Genomic DNA, 21,305 nt, shown 5'->3' on the forward strand with positions numbered 1-21,305 from the left:
CCGATTCGAACCGTTCCTTCATCCACACACTCCACTGACCCTGGACATTCAAGCTAGCATGTTTCTCGGTTTGGAAAATTCCCTGATTACCTCGAATTCCCAGGAATTCCCCCCACTGAAAATGAATGGGCAATATACAAAACTTTCCACATCCCACATTTCTCAACCGATTCGAACCATTCCAACATCCGCACACCCCACTCACCCTGGGAATTCAAGCAAGCATGTTTCTCGATTTGGAAAATTCCCCGATTACCCGTAATTACCAGGAATTACCCCCATTGAAAATGAATCGGCAATATACAAAACTTTCCACATCCCACATTTCTCAACCCATTCAAACCATTCCAACATCCACACACCCCACTCACCCTGGATATTCAAGCTAGCATGTTTCCCGTTTTGGAAAATCCCCTAAATACCTCGAATTCCCAGGAATTCTCTCCACTGAAAATGAATGGGCAATATACAAAACTTTCCACATCCCACATTTCTCAACCGATTCGAACCATTCCAACATCCGCACACCCCACTCACCCTGGACATTCAAGCTAGCATGTTTCTCGGTTTGGAACATTCCCTGATTACCCGAAATTACCAGGAATTACCCCCATTGAAAATGAATCGGCAATATACAAAACTTTCCACATCCCACATTTCTCAACCCATTCAAACCATTCCAACATCGACACACCCCACTCACCCTGGATATTCAAGCTAGCATGTTTCCCGTTTTGGAAAATCCCCTAAATACCTCGAATTCCCAGGAATTCTCTCCACTGAATATGAATGGGCAATATACAAAACTTTCCACATCCCACATTTCTCAACCGGTTCAAACCATTCCAACATCCACACACCCCACTCACCCTGGACATTTAAGATAGCATGTTTCCCGGTTTGAAAAAATCCCTGATTACCCGAAATTACCAGGAATTCCCCCCATTGAAAATGAATCGGCAATATACAAAACTTTCCACATCCCACATTTCTCAACCGATTTGAACCATCCCAACATCCGCACACCCCACTCACCCTGGACATTCAAGCTAGCATGTTTCTCGGTTTGGAACATTCCCTGATTACCCGAAATTACCAGGAATTACCCCCATTGAAAATGAATCGGCAATATACAAAACTTTCCACATCCCACATTTCTCAACCCATTCAAACCATTCCAACATCCACACACCCCACTCACCCTGGATATTCAAGCTAGCATGTTTCCCGTTTTGGAAAATCCCCTAAATACCTCGAATTCCCAGGAATTCTCTCCACTGAAAATGAATGGGCAATATACAAAACTTTCCACATCCCACATTTCTCAACCGGTTCAAACCATTCCAACATCCACACACCCCACTTACTTTGGACATTCAAGCTAGCATGTTTCCCGGTTTAGAAAATTCCCTGATTACCCGGAATTACCAGGAATTCCCTCCATTGAAAATGAATGGGTAATATACAAAACTTTCCCCATCCCACATTTCTCAACCGGTTCAAACCATTCCAACATCCACACACCCCACTCACCCTGGACATTTAAGATAGCATGTTTCCCGGTTTGAAAAAATCTCTGATTACCCGAAATTACCAGGAATTCCCCCCATTGAAAATGAATCGGCAATATACAAAACTTTCCACATCCCACATTTCTCAACCGATTCGAACCATTCCAACATCCGCACACCCCACTCACCCTGGACATTTAAGATAGCATGTTTCTTGGTTTGAAAAAATCCCTGATTACCCGAAATTACCAGGAATTACCCCCATTGAAAATGAATCGGCAATAAACTTTCCACATCCCACATTTCTCAACCGATTTGAACCATTCCAACATCCGCACACCCCACTCACCCTGGGAATTCAAGCTAGCATATTTCTCGGTTTGGAAAATTCCTTGATTACCCGTAATTACCAGGAATTACCCCATTGAAAATGAATGGGCAATATACAAAACTTTCCACATCCCACATTTCTCAACCCATTCAAACCATTCCAACATCCACACACCCCACTCACCCTGGACATTTAAGATAGCATGTTTCCCGGTTTGAAAAAATCCCTGATTACCCGAAATTACCAGGAATTACCCCCATTGAAAATGAATCGGCAATATACAAAACTTTCCACATCCCACATTTCTCAACCGATTTGAACCATTCCAACATCCACACACCCCACTCACCCTGGATATTCAAGCTAGCATGTTTCCCGTTTTGGAAAATCCCCTAAATACCTCGAATTCCCAGGAATTCTCTCCACTGAAAATGAATGGGCAATATACAAAACTTTCCACATCCCACATTTCTCAACCGATTCGAACCATTCCAACATCCGCACACCCCACTCACCCTGGACATTCAAGCTAGCATGTTTCTCGGTTTGGAACATTCCCTGATTACCCGGAATTACCAGGAATTACCCCCATTGAAAATGAATGGGCAATATACAAAATTTTTCATATCCCACATTTCTCAACCGATTCGAACCATTCCAACATCCACACACCCCACTCACCTTGGGAATTCAAGCTAGCATGTTTCTCGGTTTGGAAAATTCCCTAAATACCTCGAATTCCCAGGAATTCTCTCCACTGAAAATGAATGGGCAATATACAAAACTTTCCACATCCCACATTTCTCAACCGATTCAAACCATTCCAACATCCACACACCTCACTCACACTGGATATTCAAGCTAGCATGTTTCCCGTTTTGGAAAATCCCCTAAATACCTTGAATTCCCAGGAATTCTCCCCATTGATAATGAATGGGCAATATACAAAACTTTCCATGTCCCACATTTCTCAACCGATTCAAACCGTTCCTCAATCCACACACTCCACTGACCCTGGACATTCAAGCTAGCATCTTTCCCGGCTTGGAAAATTCCCTGATTACCTCGAATTCCCAGGAATTCCCCCCACTGAAAATGAATGGGCAATATACAAAACTTTCCACATCCCACATTTCTCAACCGGTTCAAACCATTCCAACATCCACACACCCCACTCACCCTGGACATTCAAGCTAGCATGTTTCCTGGTTTGAAAAAATCCCTGATTAGCCGAAATTACCAGGAATTCCCCCCATTGAAAATGAATGGGCAATATACAAAACTTTCCACATCCCACATTTCTCAACCGATTCAAACCATTCTAACATCCACACACCCCACTCACCCTGGATATTCAAGCTAGCATGTTTCCCGTTTTGGAAAATCCCCTAAATACCTCGAATTCCCAGGAATTCTCTCCACTGAAAATGAATGGGCAATATACAAAATGTTTCATATCCCACATTTCTCAACCGATTCGAACCATTCCAACATCTGCACACCCCACTCACCCTGGACATTCAAGCTAGCATGTTTCTTGGTTTGGAACATTCCCTGATTACCCGGAATTACCAGGAATTACCCCCATTGAAAATGAATGGGCAATATACAAAATGTTTCATATCCCACATTTCTCAACCGATTCGAACCATTCCAACATCCACACACCTCACTCACCCTGGACATTCAAGCTAGCATGTTTCTCGGTTTGGAACATTCCCTGATTACCCGAAATTACCAGGAATTACCTCCATTGAAAATGAATGGGCAATATACAAAATTTTTCATATCCCACATTTCTCAACTGATTCGAACTATTCCAACATCCGCACACCCCACTCACCCTGGAAATTCAAGCTAGCATGTTTCTCGGTTTGGAAAATTCCCTGATTACCCGGATTTACCAGGAATTCCCCCCATTGAAAATGAATGGGCAATATACAACATTTTTTATATCCCACATTTCTCAACCGATTCGAACCATTCCAACATCCACACACCCCACTCACCTTGGACATTCTAGCATTTCAGTTCCACTCATGCATATCCGCGGCAATTCCTACCGCAATTGCAAATTTTAGTGTTTTTTATTTTTTATTTTTTTTATTTAAACACAATCATGGGGAAACAATTGTTCCATCATTTTTTATTAGTTTGAAATACAGTCAAAAGATATTGTGAAATCCACCATTATATTCCTGTCAGTGATGGAGCAGGAAGGGGCTAGGAATACGCTTGTGGTAAAATGCACGCGTACCATACACACTGTGCGAAAAGAAACACACCTTTCTTCCATCATGCCACCTCCAAACAGGTGTCATTCTGTGCGTTCCCTCGTTGGAAATAATCTCACACAACAGATGGGTCATTTTCTCCCAGCCTGCCAGGCAGACCGGCACCGCTCTGCGGGCGTTTTGTGGCAGAGAAAACACGATCCACGCCATGCCAATTTCTCATAGCAATAGCCGTCAGACTGGCCTTCACTTTTCTTTACTAGTAGAAGGACAATAGCAGCTGGCGTTTCTTTCACTTTCTGTCTGGAGACTGTCTCACTTGATGTCGTTAGCTACATAAAAATCAGCAATGTGAATTACTACAATTCTAACAACCCTTATACAAACCCCGTTTCCATATGAGTTGGGAAATTGTGTTAGATATAAATATAAACGGAATACAATGATTTGCAAATCCTTTTCAACCCATATTCAATTGAATGCACTACAAAGACAAGATATTTGATGTTCAAACTCATAAACTTTATTTTTTTTTTGCAAATAATAATTAACTTAGAATTTCATGGCTGCAACACGTGCCAAAGTAGTTGGGAAAGGACATGTTCACCCCTGTGTTGCATGGCCTTTCCTTTTAACAACACTCAGTAAACGTTTGGGAACTGAGGAGACACATTTTTGAAGCTTCTCGGGTGGAATTATTTCCCATTCTTGCTTGATGTACAGCTTAAGTTGTTCAACAGTCCGGGGGTCTCCGTTGTGCTATTTTAGGCTTCATAATGCGCCACACATTTTCAATGGGAGACAGGTCTGGACTACAGGCAGGCCAGTCTAGTACCCACACTCTTTTACTATGAAGCCACGTTGATGTAACACGTGGCTTGGCATTGTCTTGCTGAAATAAGCAGGGGCGTCCATGGTAACGTTGCTTGGATGGCAACATATGTTGCTCCAAAACCTGTATGTACCTTTCAGTATTAGTGGCGCCTTCACAGATGTGTAAGCTACCCATGTCTTGGGCACTAACACACCCCCATACCATCACAGATGCTGGCTTTTCAACTTTGCGCCTATAACAACCCGGATGGTTCTTTCCCTCTTTGGTCCGCAGGACACGACGTCCACAGTTTCCAAAAACAATTTGAAATGTGGACTCGTCAGACCACAGAACACTTTTCCACTTTGTATCAGTCCATCTTAGATGAGCTCAGGCCCAGCAAAGCCGACGGCGTTGCTGGGTGTTGTTGATAAACGGTTTTCGCCTTGCATAGGAGAGTTTTAAATTGCACTTACAGATGTAGCGACCAACTGTAGTTACTGACAGTGGGTTTCTGAAGTGTTCCTGAGCCCATGTGGTGATATCCTTTACACACCGATGTCGCTTGTTGATGCAGTACAGCCTGAGGGATCAAAGGTCACAGGCTTAGCTGCTTACGTGCAGTGATTTCTCCAGATTCTCTGAACCCTTTGATGATATTACGGACCGTAGATGGTGAAATCCCTAAATTCCTTGCAATAGCTGGTTGAGAAAGGTTTTTCTTAAACTGTTCAACAATTTGCTCACGCATTTGTTGACAAAGTGGTGACCCTCGCCCCATCCTTGTTTGTGAATGACTGAGCATTTCATGGAATCTACTTTTATACCCAATCATGGCACCCACCTGTTCCCAATTTGCCTGTTCACCTGTGGGATGTTCCAAATAAGTGTTTGATGAGCATTCCTCAACTTTATCAGTATTTATTGCCACCTTTCCCAACTTCTTTGTCACGTGTTGCTGGCATCAAATTCTAAAGTTAATGATGATTTGCAAAAAAAATAATGTTTATCAGTTTGAACATTAAATATGTTGTCTTTGTAGCATATTCAACTGAATATGGGTTGAAAATGATTTGCAAATCATTGTATTCCGAACACAATTTCCCAACTCATATGGAAACGGGGTTTGTACATACATACATACATACATACATACATACATACGTGTGTGTGTGTGTGTGTGTGTGTGTGTGTGTGTGTGTGTGTGTGTGTGTGTGTGTGTGTGTGTGTGTGTGTGTGTGTGTGTGCGTGTGTGTGTGTGTGTGTGTGTGTGTGTGTATACAGGCATGGTCAAAAGTTTACATACACTTGTAAAGAACATAATGTCATGGCTGTCTTGAGTTTCCAATAATTTCTACAACTCCTGTTTTTTTGTGATAGAGTGATTGGAGCACATACCTGTTTGTCACCAAAAACATTCATGAAGTTTGGTTCTTTTATGAATTTATTATGGGTCTACTGAAAATGTGAGCAAATCTGCTGGGTCAAAAGTATACATACAGCAATGTTAATATTTGCTTACATGTCCCTTGGCAAGTTTCACTGCAATACGGCGCTTTTAGTAGCCATCCACAAGCTTCTGGCAAGCTTCTGCTTGAATGTTTGACCACTCCTCTTGACAAAAATGTGTTGGTTTTCTGACATGGACTTGTTTCTTCAGCATTGTCCACACGTTTAAGTCAGGACTTTGGGAAGGCCATTCTAAAACCTTAATTCCAGCCTGATTTAGCCATTCCTTTACCGCTTTTGACGTGTTTTTGGGGTCATTGTCCTGTTGGAACACCCAACTGCGCCCAAGACCCAACCTCCGGGCTGATGATTTTTAGGTTCTCCTGAAGAATTTGGAGGTAATCCTCCTTTTTCATTGTCCCATTTACTCTCTGTAAAGCACCAGTTCCATTGGCAGCAAAACAGGCCCAGAGCATAATACTACCACCACCATGCTTGACGGTATGCATGGTGTTCCTAGGATTAAAGGCCTCATCTTTTCTCCTCCAAACATATTGCTGGGTATTGTGGCCAAACAGCTACATTTTTGTTTCACCTCACCACAGAACTTTCCTCCAGAAGGTCTTATCTTTGTCCATGTGATATCAGCCGAATTTTTGAGGGTACAAAGCCATCTGGAGCCATGCGACCATAAAGTCTACAAGGTTTTGCGTACATTTTTGTGAGAATCCTGCGTGTGATTTAAGCATCAAGGAGTGGGACTATCCAGGACTAGCTGCATTGTGCTCAAACAACCACCAGGTAGCCTCTGCGAGGAGACAATACTGTATCATCTCTTTGTCTTTCGGACTTATCAGCTCTTACCATGCATACTTCACTGAAGTGAGGGACGAGGCAAGAAGTAACCCAGACCTAAATCCGCATCTATCTGTATCCAAAATGTCCTCCAGTATGACTTCTCTTGAGGATTCAGAGTTGTGTGATTATCACAAAGTTACAAGTCCTCCCCATAAATCTTCCATTTTGTTCCTGAAAAGATCCCCCCGCCCCCCCCCTCCTTGCAGCCACACCTCGTCTCATAAAGCTTTATGTTCCTCTATCAGTCCTCCTTACAGTCTGTCTCCGCTGCCTCATTAATATCTGCTACAATCCTCCTTCTTGTCCCAAAACATCCTGGTCACCCGCCATCAGCATTCGTCGATTCCACTTCCTGTCCTCGGAGCGTCGTTGCGTCACAGCTTCGACGGCTCTTGCCGTGCATCGCTGCAAAAAGGCTTATATAAATATAAAATACAGTCCTGCTCATAAGTTTACATACCCTGGGAGAATTTATGATTTCTTGGCCATTCTTCAGAGAATATGAATGATGACACAAAAACCTTTCTTCCACTCATGCTTAATGGTTGTGTGAAGCTATTTATTGGCAAACAACTGTGTTTACTCTTTTTAAATCAAAATGACAAAAGAAAGTACCCAAATGACCCTGATCAAAGTTTACATTTGATCTGATAACATGCACAAAAGTTGACACAAACAGGTTTGAATGGCTAATCAAGGTTCCAATCCTCACCTGTGACATGTTTGTTTGTAATTAATGTGTGTGTATAAAAGGTCAGTGAGTTTCTGGGCTTTTGACAGACCATTGCATCTTTCATCCAGTGCTGTATGGATGTTTCTGGATTCTGAGTTATTTGTCAATTGTCAAAGGATCTGCGAGAAAGGGTAATTGACCTGCATAAAACAGGAAAGGGGTATAAAAAGATATCCAAGGAATTGTGTATGCCAATCAGCAGAGGTGGGTAGAGTAGCCAGAAATTGTACTCAAGTAAGAGTACTGTTACTTTAGAGATTTATTACTCAAGTAAAAGTAAGGAGTAGTCACCCAAATATTTACTTGAGTAAAAGTAAAAAGTATGTTGTAAAAAAACTAATCAAGTACTGAGTAACTGATGAGTAACATACACACACACATCATATATATATATATATATATATATATATATATATATATATACATATATACATACACACACACACACACATATATACATATATATATATATATATACACACACATATATATATATATATATATATATATATATATATATATATATATATATATATATATATATACATACATTGATATATACAGTATATAATTTATTTATTTTTTTTTGCCGTTTTTGTTTACATGTTAATAGTGTTTTAATGAATATACATGCATGTTTAACACATATAGATTCCTTTCTTTCATGAAGACAAGAATATAAGTTGGTGTATTACCTGATTCTGATGACTTGCATTGATTGTAATCAGACAGTAGTGATGACAAACGTCCACGTTTTCAAATGGAGGAGAAAAAAAGTTCCTCCTTTCTGTCTAATACCACATGAAAGTGGTTGGTTTTTGGCATCTTATATGTCCAGCTTCCATATTCGTTTTTATACACTTTACAAGAAATACATTGGCGGCAAACTCCATAGCTTGCTAGCTTGTTTGCGCAGGCTTTCGGAGACTCTTATTTTGAAAGCGCAGGCGCGATGGAGCGGCACTTTTATTGTGAAGACAGGAACTGTGCAGTCAGTCTTTAGGCTTTTGACAGGGTGTACGTTGAAATAAAAAATGGTCTTTTTTCCTTCACACTTTTGATTGATTGATTGGAACTTGTATTAGTAGATTGCACAGTACAGTACATATTCCGTACAATTGACCACTAAATGGTAACACCCCAATAAGTTTTTCAACTTGTTTAAGTCAGGTCATGTGACCCCTGGCTCTGTTTGATTGGTCCAACGTCACCAGTGACTGCATCTGATTGGTGGAACGGAGTGAACGTCACCAGTGACTGTATTTGTTGAAACGCAGGCACTATGAAGGTCTGTCTGACAGACCAAAACAAACAAAGCGTGCATTAACAGATCGATAAAAATTAGTAGCGAGTAGCGAGCTGAATGTAGATAAAAGTAGCGGAGTAAAAGTAGCGTTTCTTCTCTATAAATATACTTAAGTAAAAGTAAAAGTATCTTGCATTAAAACTACTCTTAGAAGTACAATTTATCCCAAAAGTTACTCAAGTAGATGTAACGGAGTAAATGTAGCGCGTTACTACCCACCTCTGCCAATCAGCAGTGTTCAAACGCTGATTAAGAAGTGGAAAATGAGGGATTCAGGTAGACCAGCAAAGATTTCAGCCACAACAGAAAGAAAAATTGTTCGAGAGGCAAAGAAAAATCCACAAATAACTTCAGCTGAAATACAGGACTCTCTGAAAAATTGTGATGTGGCTGTTTCAAGATGCACAATAAGGAGGCACTTGAAGAAAAATGGGCTGCATGGTCGAGCGGCCAAAAAGTTAAATTTTGGTCTCATCACTCCAAATGACTTTGTTCCAGAGGTTTTGAGGCTTGTCTCTGTGCTGTTTGACGTAATGTAAGCGGGATACTTTGTGACATTTGCGCAGAAATGGCTTTCTTCTGGCGACTCGACCATGCAGCCCATTTTTCTTCAAGTGCCTCCTTATTGTGCATCTTGAAACAGCCACACCACAATTTTCCATGGAGCAGTATCGTACAGTTTGCAGGTTATAGTATACGACCATTAGGGGTTGGAATATAGACAATACAGGACATAAATCATGCAAATTTGGCCGACGATAGAGATTTTAATTATGTCGCCGTATCGTGATAGTGCGTGTTGACCACACATTGTAGCTGGACTCGCTAGCAAGTGGGGCTAATGTGCCTCCACTATGTGAAGCCGCTTTTAAGTTACTAATAAATAAATACATGATAAAGTATGTTTTTTAAAAGAAGCATAATCACTGGAGGACTAGCTAAACATGCTACACTATGCACCATAGTTAAAGTTAAAGTACCAATGATTGTCACACACACACTAGGTGTGGTGAAATGTGTCCTCTACATTTGACCCATCCCCTTGTTCACCCCCTGGGAGGTGAGGGGAGCAGTGGGCAGCAGCGGTGGCCGCGCCCGGGAATCATTTTTGGTGATTTAACCCCCAATTCCAACCCTTGATGCTGAGTGCCAAGCAGGAAGGTAATGGGTCCCATTTTTATAGTCTTTGGTATGACTCGGTCGAGGTTTGAACTCACAACCTACCGATCTCAGGGCGGACACTCTAACCACTAGGCCACTGAGAATAGGAAGGTACAGGAAGGCATGCTAACTGCTAAGCTAGATCTCTTGGATGTAAACAGGGGTGGGCGGGTCAATAAAGGGTAAAATGGTACTTTTTGGGATACTTTGGGACCTTTGAAGTAGGATCATAGTTTTTGAGATACTTTGGGACCTTTAGGGTAGGATGGTACTTTTTGGGGTACTTTGGGGCCATTGAGGTAGGATGGTACTTTTTGGTACCTTGGATTCTTTAGGGTAGGATGGTACATTTTGGGTACCTTGGGTTTTTTAGGGTAGGATGGTACTTTTTGGGATACTTTGGGGCGTTTAGGGTAGGATGGTACTTTTTGGGTACCTTGGGTTCATTATGGAAGAATGGCACTTTTTGGGGTACTTTGGGACCTTTAGGGTAGGGTGGTACTTTTGGGGATACTTTGGGACCTTTAGGGTAGGATGGTACTTTTGGCGTACTTTGGGACCTTAAGGGTTGGATATTACTTTTTGGGGTACTTTAAGACCTTTCGGGGAGGATGTTACGTTTTGGGTACTTTGGGACAGTAAAGAAAGGATGGTACTTTACGCCACAACAAAAGAGCCACAATACAGCAACATAAAGTCATACTACAACTTAATGCCAAAACAAAACACCATAAAGCCACAACACAAAAACTTTACGCCACAACACAAAAACGTTACGCCACAACACAACAACATGAAGCCACAGCACAACAAAATAAAGCCACAACACAATAACATAAAGCCACAGTACAATGTAAAGCTACAATACAACAACATGAAGCCACAACACAACAAAATAAAGCCACAACACAACAACATAAAGCCACAGTACAATGTAAAGCTACAATACAACAACATAAAACCACAGTATAACAACGTAAAGCCACAATACAACACATTTTAGCCACAACACAACAACATAAAGCCACAGTACAATGTAAGGCTACAATACAACACATTTTAGCCACAACACAACAACATAAAGCCACAACACACCCACGTAAAGCCACAACACACCCACATAAAGCCACAATACAACAACATAAAGCCACGATACAACAACATAAAGCCACGATACAACAATATAAAGCCACAATACAACAATATAAAGCCAGAATACAACAACATAAAGCCACAATACAACACATTTTAGTCTCAATACAAAAACAAAGCCCCACCACACCAACATAAAGCTACAATGATATAACATAAAGCTACAATACAACAACATAAAGCCACAGTACAATGTAAAGCTACAATACAACAACATAAAGCCACAGTATAACAACATAAAGCCACAACACAACAAAATAAGCCACAATACAACAACATAAAGCCACAGTACAATGTAAAGCTACAATACAACAACATAAAGCCACAGTATAACAACATAAAGCCACACTACAACAACATAAAGCCACAATACAACAACATAAAACTACAATACAACAACATAAAGCCACAATGTAACAACATAAAGCCACAAAACAACAAAATAAAGCCACAACACAACAAAATAAAGCCACAACACAACAAAATAAAGCCACAGTACAATGTAATGCTACAATACACCAACATAAAGCCACAATATAGCAACGTAAAGCCACAATACAACACATTTTAGCCACAACGCAACAACCTAAAGCCACAACACACCCACGCAAAGCCACAACACACCCACATAAAGCCACGATACAACAACATAAAGCCACACTACTACAATATAAAGCCACAATACAACAATATAAAGCCAGAATACAACAAGATAAAGCCACACTACAACACATTTTAGTCTCAATACAAAAACATAAAGCCCCACCACACCAACATAAAGCCACAATGCAACAACATAAATCCACAATACAACAACATAAAGCCACAACACAACAAAATAAAGCCACAGTACAATGTAAAGCTACAATACAGCAACATAAAGCCACAGTATAACAACGTAAAGCCACAATACAACACATTTTAGCCACAACACACCCACGTAAAGCCACGATACAACAACATGAAGCCACAATACAACAATATAAAGCCAGAATACAACAACATAAAGCCACAACATAACACATTTTAGTCTCAATACAAAAACATAAAGCCCCACCAACATAAAGCCACAATGCAACAACTTAAAGCCATAATACAACAACAGCCACAATACAACAACATAAAGCCACAATACAACAATATAAAGCCAGAATACAACAAGATAAAGCCACACTACAACACATTTTAATCTCAATACAAAAACATAAAGCCCCACCACACCAACATAAAGCCACAATGCAAAAACATAAAGCCACAATACAACAACATAAAGCCACAACACAACAAAATACAGCCACATTACAATGTAAAGCTACAATACAACAACATAAAGCCACAGTATAACAACGTAAAGCCACAATACAACACATTTTAGCCACAACACAACAACATAAAGCCACAACACACCCACGTAAAGCCACGATACAACAACATGAAGCCACAATACAACAATATAAAGCCAGAATACAACAACATAAAGCCACAACATAACACATTTTAGTCTCAATACAAAAACATAAAGCCCCACCAACATAAAGTCACAATGCAACAACATAAAACCACAATACAACAACAGCCACAATACAACAACATAAAGCCACAATACAACAATATAAAGCCAGAATACAACAAGATAAAGCCACACTACAACACATTTTAGTCTCAATACAAAAACATAAAGCCCCACCACACCAACATAAAGCCACAATGCAACAACATAAAGCCACAATACAACAAAATAAAGCCACAGTACAATGTAAAGCTACAATACAACAACATAAAGCCACAGTATAACAACGTAAAGCCACAATACAACACATTTTAGCCACAACACAACAACATAAAGCCACAACACACCCACGTAAAGCCACGATACAACAACATGAAGCCACAATACAACAATATAAAGCCAGAATACAACAACATAAAGCCACAACATAACACATTTTAGTCTCAATACAAAAACATAAAGCCCCACCAACATAAAGTCACAATGCAACAACATAAAACCACAATACAAAAACAGCCACAATACAACAACATAAAGCCACAATACAACAACATGAAGCCACAATACAACAACATGAAGCCACAACACACCAACATAGGCCACAACACACCAACATAGGCCACAACGCAACAACATAAAGCCACAATGCAACGACATAAAGCCAGAATACAACAACATAAAGCCACAACATAACACATTTTAGTCTCAATACAAAAACATAAAGCCCCACCAACATAAAGTCACAATGCAACAACATAAAACCACAATACAACAACAGCCACAATACAACAACATAAAGCCACAATACAACAACATGAAGCCACAATACAACAACATGAAGCCACAATACAACAACATGAAGCCACAACACACCAACATAGGCCACAACACACCAACATAGGCCACAACGCAACAACATAAAGCCACAATGCAACGACATAAAGCCAAAACACACCAACATAAAGCCACAACACACCATCGGCCACAATGCAACAACATCGGACACAACACACCAACATAAGCCACAACACACCAACATAGGCCACAACGCACCAACATAGGCCACAACGCACCAACATAGGCCACAACGCACCAACATAGGCCACAACGCAACAACATAGGCCACAAGGCACCAACATAGGCCACAATGCAACAACATAGGCCACAATGCACCAAAATAGGCCACAATGCACCAACATAGGCCACAATGCACCAACATAAAGCCACAATGCAACAACATAAAGCCAAAACACACCAACATAAAGCCGCAACACACCAACATAGGCCACAATGCAACAACATAGGCCACAACACACCAACATAAGCCACAACACACCAACATAGGCCACAACACACCAACATAGGCCACAACGCACCAACATAGGCCACAACACACCAACATAAGCCACAACACACCAACATAGGCCACAACACACCAACATAGGCCACAACGCACCAACATAGGCCACAACACACCAACATGGGCCACAATGCAACAACATAGGCCACAATGCAACAACATAGGCCACAATGCAACAACATAGGCCACAATGCACCAACATAGGCCACAATGCACCAACATAGGCCACAATGCACCAACATAAAGCCACAATGCAACAACATAAAGCCAAAACACACCAACATAAAGCCGCAACACACCAACATAGGCCACAATGCAACAACATAGGCCACAACACACCAACATAAGCCACAACACACCAACATAGGCCACAACACACCAACATAGGCCACAACGCAACAACATAAGCCACAATGCACCAACATAGGCCACAATGCACCAACATAGGCCACAATGCACCAACATAGGCCACAATGCACCAACATTGTCATGATCCGTGGTCGGATCATGTTTTGTTTAGTTATGTTTGGTTAGTTTTGGACTCCTTTAGTTATTGCTTGTGCACCTGTGAGTTTGTTTCGTCACCATGGTTACTTATTATTTTCACCTGCCGCTTGTGTTCTCGACGCGCACCTGTTTTTCATCACTGACACTATTTAAGCCTGCCTTTCTGTTCACTCGTTCTGTGCTCCTTGTTTGCGGTAAGCTACATCACGTTGATTTGTTTTTTCATGTTCCAGAGTTCTGTGCTAAGTTGAACTTTAGCTTCCCGTGCGTTCGGCACGTTTTTCTTTTGCTTGTTTTCTGTTTGCCATGATTTATGTAAATAAATCATATCTTACCCTTACGTCTTTGTCCGGAGTGTCCGTGTTGCACGGAAGGAACGATCCTGCATAAATATGCGACCCCCACATGACAGAAGGAGCACAGCAGACAGTTCCTTCGCCCCGGGCTTCGAGGAGATGGAGACGCACTGGCGAGGACGGAAGCCAGCCAAAAAGGTTTTTCGCCGCCAAAATGCGTCGCTCCCCCAAACTCCTCCTCCGAACAGCAAGTCACCACAAATGGCTCAGTCTTCCTCCCCTCAGTTGTTTGGTAATCCAGTTACTCATTTTGCTAAACAATTTTTAGATTGGGCTGCAAGCCAAATTACCATGAACTCTGACAACAACATAACGCCATCCATTTTGAATGACGTCACTCCGCCCACTTCCGATGACGTCACTGAAACGGCGCGCGGCGATGACATCATTCCGCCGGCGTCAAGGGAAGATTCTGATCTGGATTTTTTTTTTCTTCCATCTGTCTCCCTTTATCAGCCACCTCCTAATGACTTTTTTCCAAAAATAAAGTACCATCAGGACACTTTTTCTGAAAATAGATTCTGTCAACTTCAATCACCTCCGCCCCCAGTGACTCTGACTCCGCCCCTAAGGACTCTAGCCCCGCCCACGTCAAGGACTTTTTCCCTCTTTCCGCCCACACAACCCCAGGTGGGGGATAAAAAAAAACAACAATTTGGACAATTTAATGGGGAAGTTTCTGCCCTCCTCCACCCACCCCTACAGAGAGTTCCAGACCGCAGGGAGCGCGTCTGGTATCCGCCCCTTGAGGGGGGGGCTGGGGTCGGGAGCTGTGTTGGTGGGGTGGCTCGGCATCACCATGCCAAGCCTCAGCCTCCAGCACGGCCGCCACCACCAGTCTTCCGACCTGTCAAGCCACAGCCTCCCTCACGGCCGCCACCACCAGTCTACCGACCTGCCAAACCGCAACCCCCAGCTAGGCCACCTCCACCTGCACCAAGGCTAGCACCTGTCGCCGCACCAAGACTAGCACCAGCTCCACCACGCCAAGTTCCTCGCCAAGCTCCGGTACCAGCTCCACGACGCCAAGCTCCGGTACCAGCTCCACGACGCCAAGCTCCGGTACCAGCCCCACGACGCCAAGCTCCGGTACCAGCTCCACGACGCCAAGCTCCGGTACCAGCCCCACGACGCCAAGCTCCGGTACCAGCCCCACGACGCCAAGCTCCGGTACCAGCTCCACGACGCCAAGCTCCGGTACCAGCTCCACGACGCCAAGCTCTGGTACCAGCTCCACGACGCCAAGCTCCGGTACCAGCTCCACGACGTCAAGCTCCGGTACCAGCCCCACGACGCCAAGTTCCGGTACCAGCTCCACGACGCCAAGCTCCGGTACCAGCTCCACGACGCCAAGCTCCGGTACCAGCTCCACGACGCCAAGCTCCGGTACCAGCTCCACGAGTCCAAGTCCAAGACCCTCCACGCCAAGACCAAGACCCTCCACACCAAGTCCAAGACCCTCCACGCCAAGTCCAAGTCCAAGACCCTCCACGCCAAGTCCAAGACCAAGACCCTCCACGCCAAGTCCAAGACCAAGACCCTCCACGCCAAGTCCAAGACCAAGACCCTCCACGCCAAGTGCCGCCAGTCGCAGCTCCACGACGCCAAGTGCCGCCAGTCGCAGCTCCACGACGCCAAGTGCCGCCAGTCGCAGCTCCACGACGCCAAGTGCCGCCAGTCGCAGCTCCACGACGCCAAGTGCCGCCAGTCGCAGCTCCACGACGCCAAGTGCCGCCAGTCGCAGCTTCACGACGCCAAGTGCCGCCATGCCAAGACCAAGACACGCCATGCCAAGACCAAGACACGCCATGCCAAGACCAAGACCAAGACCCGCCATGCCAAGACCAAGACCCACGCCAAGACCAAGACCAAGACCCGCCATGCCAAGACCAAGACCCACGCCTAGACCAAGACCAAGACCCACGCCGAGCTTCGCCGCCGGACGCGCCACGCCGAGCTTCGCCGCCTGACTTGCCACGCCGAGCTGCCACGCCTGCCAAGTTGACGACGCGCCTGTCTCCTCGTCGGCCACGGATATGGCCGCTACCTGGTCGTCCGCCACGCCAAGTGCGCCCACCTCCCAGTCGGCCACGAATGTGGCCAATCCCTGGGCGCCCGCCTCGCCTGCTGCAGCGGCGTTCCACTCGCCGCCGCCACTTGACTTTGCCACGGTGGATTCGGGGCCACTTGGGCTGGCAACCCACCGCCATGTTCCCCTCCCGCCCTCCCATGACTATTGATCTTTGGGTTTTTTTAGGACATATAGAATCTGTCCTTAAGGGGGGGGCTCTGTCATGATCCGTGGTCGGATCATGTTTTGTTTAGTTATGTTTGGTTAGTTTTGGACTCCTTTAGTTATTGCTTGTGCACCTGTGAGTTTGTTTCGTCACCATGGTTACTTATTATTTTCACCTGCCGCTTGTGTTCTCGACGCGCACCTGTTTTTCATCACTGACACTATTTAAGCCTGCCTTTCTGTTCACTCGTTCTGTGCTCCTTGTTTGCGGTAAGCTACATCACGTTGATTTGTTTTTTCATGTTCCAGAGTTCTGTGCTAAGTTGAACTTTAGCTTCCCGTGCTTTCGGCACGTTTTTCTTTTGCTTGTTTTCTGTTTGCCATGATTTATGTAAATAAATCATATCTTACCCTTACGTCTTTGTCCGGAGTGTCCGTGTTGCACGGAAGGAACGATCCTGCATAAATATGCGACCCCCACATGACAAACATAGGCCACAATGCAACAACATAGGCCACAATGCAACAACATAGGCCACAATGCAACAACATAAAGCCACAATGCAACAACATAAGTCACAATGCAACAACATAAAGCCACAATGCAGCAACATAAGTCACAACAAAACAACATAAGTCACAACGCAACAACAAAAGTCACAACGCAACAACATAAGTCACAACACAACAACATAAGTCACAACGCAACAACATAAGTCACAACACAACAACATAAGTCACAATACAACAACATAAGTCACAACGCAACAACATAAAGCCACAACACACCAACATAGGCCACAATGCACCAACATAGGCCACAATGCACCAACATAAAGCCACAATGCAACAACATAAAGCCAAAACACACCAACATAAAGCCGCAACACACCAACATAGGCCACAATGCAACAACATAGGCCACAACACACCAACATAAGCCACAACACACCAACATAAGCCACAACACACCAACATAGGCCACAACACACCAACATAGGCCACAACGCACCAACATAGGCCACAACATACCAACATAGGCCACAACGCAACAACATAGGCCACAATGCAACAACATAGGCCACAATGCACCAACATAGGCCACAATGCACCAACATAGGCCACAATGCAACAACATAGGCCACAATGCAACAACATAGGCCACAATGCAACAACATAAAGCCACAATGCAACAACATAAAGCCAAAACACACCAACATAAAGCCGCAACACACCAACATAGGCCACAATGCAACAACATAGGCCACAACACACCAACATAAGCCACAACACACCAACATAAGCCACAACACACCAACATAGGCCACAACACACCAACATAGGCCACAACGCACCAACATAGGCCACAACACACCAACATAGGCCACAACACACCAACATAGGCCACAATGCACCAACATAGGCCACAATGCACCAACATAGGCCACAATGCAACAACATAAGTCACAATGCAACAACATAAAGCCACAATGCAGCAACATAAGTCACAACAAAACAACATAAGTCACAACGCAACAACATAAGTCACAATACAACAACATAAGTCACAACGCAACAACATAAGTCACAACGCAACAACATAAAGCCACAACACACCAACATAAGCCACAATGCAACAGCATAAAGCCACAATGCAACAACATGAGCCACAACGCAACAACATAAAGCCACAACACAACAAAATGTGTCTTTTCCTCACTCGCCAGATGTATTTGGTGATATCATCATTGGTCAAATCTGGGCTGATACTGGATGATGATTGGCTGATCCCTGCTCCTAAAGTTCCCCACTGAGACCATTAATGTCCTGCACAATGGAGGCCTGCATGTTTTGAAGCCCAGCAGAGCATGACACTAAAGAAGGAGCCTTGTTAGGAGCTCAGGCAGCTAATGGATGGTACTTTTAGAAATGTAGTCAAAAGAGAAGCGCCGGGGAGGAAACAGTTCCAGCCCGCCAAGTCTTCTTTTACAGCTGAGGACTGTAAAGACTTTTCCTTGGTTCGCTAGAAGGGCTTTGAAAGAGAACAACCGGCTCAAAGTGCTTTCATCTCCAGCAAAAAGAAGACACTTTTCTCCAATACCATGTGTTCTTTTCTTAATGCCATGGCACCAATATTCAATGTCCAAGAACGCGCTGCAAAGTAGAGTGGAAATATGATCAGAAGAGAGAAACAGACCTGTGGGGGATGACATCACTGGAATGGTCCTGGTCCTAATGCACCATCTGCTGTAATGGCTTTTGCATGGGGCCAGGGCCGCCCCGAGCCATTATGATTTATGCACTTATTGACAGTGCTTCTCTTTATGGATTCATGACTAAACACACGTTTAGCGTTACACCAGTCCGGGGTAGTTAGTTCATGCGGGGTATCCAATTGCCTGTGGCCAGAAAACTGTTTATTGTGATCCTGCATGGTTGTCGACTAACTCATTCTACTCTTGTCGTATTGTGCAAAACCCCACTTATTTGGCAGCTGTTTTTGTGTATTTGGGATCACAAAAGTGGCAAAAATGTGGATTTAAACCATAGACGTGTTGAGATATTTACCGTAAATTCCGGCCTATAGTTTATTTTAATTGTATTAATTTATTTATTTTCTACCGCTTGTCCATTTTGGGGGTTTTATTTATTTTTGTTTTATTTATTTAATTATTATCATTATTATATTTTTTAAAAAATGTTTAACTTATTTGTGTATTTTTTATTATTTCTGTCAACTCTATGTGTCTAAAGCCGAAAACAAAAAAAATCCAGACTATAATCCGCTACTTTTTTCCTACACTTTGAACACTGCAGCCTACGGTGCGGCTAATTTATGGATTTTTCTTCGCCAACGGCCATAATGTTCTGTATTCAATAGAGACATTAAAATGGTATGTTATTGTTTGTGCTATGGCGCCATCTTTTCAAGTTTGCTGACTGCAGGTGTTAAGGGTTGAAAATCTACTTCCTGTTTTCATACTGTCATGTCTGTGTGATCATGTTTTTGTCTTAGTCATGTTTTATTTAGTTATTGGACTTTTTAGTTTCTGGCTTTTCACTCCCTTGTCTTGTTTCCATGATTACCCATTAGTTTCACCTGTTCCACGTTTGGACTCATTGTGCACTCTTGTTTGTCACCATAGCAACCATTAGTTTTCACCTGTCACGTCACGCACCTGTTTCACGTTTTGAGTCACGCACCTGTTTTCGTTAATCATGTCTGTAGTATTTAAGTTCATTGTTTTTCAGTTTGTCTTTCTGGTGACATCCCCGCATTTATACTCTCCACACACTTATGACCCTTGCTGCGCTTTTTTCATGCCGTTTTTTCATCCAAGTAAGTTTTCTTTATTCAAGCCATAGTTTGCAAGTTTTGTTTAATTGTTCATAGTTTCTGCCAATGTGCAAGTTCTGTGTTTATAGTCTAGTTTTGTACCTCCGCCCCTGTGCGCGCCCCTTTAGTTTGTTCCTTTTGTTATTGTAAAATTAAATATGTATTCACCTACAAGTCATATCTGGTCCAAATCTTTTGCACCTCGGGAGAACGAACCACGCCACAGTCCAAGACGTGACAAATACTTTGAACTGGAAGTAAAACCGTCCATGGCGTTTCTGCTCGAAAGGATTCTTCATTTATCACTCCAAGCAACGTTTGTAAGTTTTCCAATATAACTAAAGCAATTCTTACTTACTAATCCGTCCCATGTGTGATGCCTGTAGGAGTGTTTTCATGCATATTTGTACATGCTATCGTAATGTATTGACGCTAACGTCGTTAGCACAA

This window comes from Nerophis lumbriciformis, linkage group LG26, assembly GCF_033978685.3.
Source record: "Nerophis lumbriciformis linkage group LG26, RoL_Nlum_v2.1, whole genome shotgun sequence".
In the NCBI taxonomy this organism is placed as follows: domain Eukaryota; kingdom Metazoa; phylum Chordata; class Actinopteri; order Syngnathiformes; family Syngnathidae; genus Nerophis; species Nerophis lumbriciformis.